The sequence below is a fragment of the Danio rerio genome, chromosome 22 (genome assembly GCF_052040795.2).
Source record: "Danio rerio strain M-AB ecotype USA chromosome 22, GRCz13ab, whole genome shotgun sequence".
NCBI lineage: Eukaryota > Metazoa > Chordata > Actinopteri > Cypriniformes > Danionidae > Danio > Danio rerio.
The window spans coordinates 5,732,501-5,735,000 of NC_141042.1; the positions used below are offsets into that span (position 1 = coordinate 5,732,501).

General features: G+C 36.0%; 1 protein-coding gene and 1 long non-coding RNA gene across 51 annotated transcripts in view; one reads left to right on the forward strand and one right to left on the reverse strand.

Moving 5' to 3' along the window:
• The window catches only part of myo9bl (myosin IXb-like), a 99,188-nt gene that overhangs the window by 7,866 nt on the left and 88,822 nt on the right, over window positions 1-2,500 (forward strand).
• The window catches only part of LOC147838365 (uncharacterized), a 3,676-nt gene that overhangs the window by 328 nt on the left and 848 nt on the right, over window positions 1-2,500 (reverse strand). The window contains exons 1-4 of the long non-coding RNA XR_015521687.1: window positions 2,350-2,500; window positions 742-975; window positions 429-689; window positions 1-207 (exon numbers count right to left, since the gene is read on the reverse strand). The exon at window positions 1-207 is cut by the window's left edge and continues 156 nt beyond it; the exon at window positions 2,350-2,500 is cut by the window's right edge and continues 848 nt beyond it. This is a non-coding gene — a long non-coding RNA (uncharacterized LOC147838365). The remainder of the gene's footprint in view (window positions 208-428; window positions 690-741; window positions 976-2,349) is intronic.

Consider the following 2,500-nt stretch of genomic DNA (forward strand, 5'->3'; position numbering starts at 1 on the left):
ACGAAAACCTAGAGCAGCATTTTTGCTAAAACCTAGCCTAGAGTGTTAATTTTTTTTTTCTAAAAACTAGCCAAGATTGCCGATTTCTTTATTAGTAGCTAGCCTAGAGCACAGTCTGCTGATAAAAACTAGCCTGGAGCAGCATTTTTTTTTCTTCTAAAAACTAGCCTAGAGCATGTCTGCTGTTTAAAAACTAGCCTGGAGCAACTTTTTTTTTTTTTTTTTTTTTTAACTAGCCTGGATTGCCATTTTTTTGCTAAAAACTTGCCTAGCGCAGTGTCTGCTGCTAAAAACTAGCCTGGAGCACCATCTGCCGCTAAAAACTACCCTAGGGCACCATGTACTGTTAAAAACGAACCTAGAGCAGCATTTTTGATAAAATCTAGCCTAGAGTGTTATTTTCTTTCCTAAAAACTAGCCTGGATGGCCTTTATTTTTGCTAAAAACTAGCCTAGATCACTGTCTGCTGCTAAAAACTAGCTTGGAGTGACATTTTTTTTTGTTAAAAACTAGCCTAGATTATGATTTATTTATTTTAGTTTAGTTTAGCTAAAAACTAGCTTAGAGCACGTCTGCTGCTAAAAACTAGCTTGGAGCAGTGTTTTTTTTTTTAACTAACTTAGATTGCCATTTTTTGCTAAAAAAATTCCAAAATTATCACGTGATCCACAAATCTATAATATTTATGTCTGTAAGACATGATGTTAACTTATAAGTCACACAAATGCTGTTTTCAAATGCTGCAAATGTGATATTGACACTTTAGACAACAGTTTAACAAACAAGAATGAGTGTGTAAACTTAAGCTTACGCTGAGATGATGACATTCTAATTTTATACAGATGTACACTTGGAAACATGCTTTTAAAAGTTGACATTTTTCTAACAAAATGTCATTTTTGCGTAAGCAAATTGCCAAAACACACAAAAAAAAATTAATTTCTTGCATTGTTGCCCAACCCTCACTCTATACTGCTGAAAACGCACATTATGTGACCTCACACAGACACAAACTCTGTCATGAGCTCCAGGCAGTCAGAGGGTGCTTTGAGCACAAAACCCCACAGAGCAGTGCACGTCGGACAGTTTATCAAGGATGTACCGCTGAATTGCGTCTCACTTTAGTTGTTAAACATGATATTTAATTAATCTTTTCTCTATCTAACGACTCTTCGCTCTTTGAATAACGTCTCACAGCATCAGAAGGCCAACACTGCTTCAATTTTTAGCCTTCACGCTTGTACTTAGCAATTTTAATGAAAACCGTTGGAAACTGTTGGTTGGTTGCAGTCTGTTGTGCACCTTTTTTACCAACCAAGTTTGCCAACGCCAATACAACAACAGATCACTGCATATTCATGACAGAGTCCCTCGGAAAATTTGTGTGTTACTTATCTTTTATTTATGATTTGTTTATGGGTAAAACAAGGACTATGCGGGTCTGGTAGTTGAAACGGTAGGCTACGCAATATGAATTTGTTGTGAATTAATTAATTATTCATAAATAATTAATTCACCGCCTCCTATGACAAATTATCTATGACAATGATGCCATCGTCCATCGTAATGTTTCACATTAGACATTGAATACGTTTACATGGACATCAGTAATCGAATTATTTGCCTTAATCTAATTAAGACACTAATAAGATTGAGGTGTTTACATGAGTTGTTTTTTAAATGTTTTTTTCATGATCCAGTTTTACATGTTTTAGCACATACTTAGATTAACGTCATTGTGTCACCGTGCTATCCGCATTTCCTCCGGAGTTTCATGTAATTTGGGATGTTTCATTATTAATTTGTCAACTTTAACCGCGCTTTGGCATGCCCCCCGTGACAAACGGCAAATTGGATGCAACTATGAACTGCTGGAAGAGTTGTTTTAATGGAAGTTCATAGCACATGCTGAATGGAAGAAAAAAAAGCCCCGCATTTCACGAGGCATGTGTCTGTGGTCTGCACTGACTCGGTAGGTGCAAAGAGTGTCAAACAACTGTGTGTGCGTGTGGACTATCCTGTCGCAAAATGCAGCTAAAAGCCCTACATGACGGTAATAATTTGATTAAAATGTGTACATGTCTGTAATGCACTTTAATGATGCGACTAAAATCAGCATACTCCACACGTCTTAATTCGATTTCTCTTTAGTTCGATTATGACCTTAATCTGATTAAATAAATCAAAAATCGCTGTTTACATGGTCGACTCTTAAGCACAGTATTGTCTTAATCACATTAAAATCAAATTATTGGTGTCCTTGTTAATGTAGTCAATGTACGATGCAAAATTGGTCAACATGGCCCAACCCTATTAATTTTAAAACATTAAAGGGGATAGTAAATGTACTCACCCTCAAGTGGTTTCAAACCTTTGAAAATAAAGATATTTTGAAGAAAGCCAAAAACCATTGACATTCATTGTAGATTAAACAAATTCCACAGAAGTCAATGGGTACAGGTTCCAGCGTTTCTTCAAAATATCTTAAACTGTGTTCAGT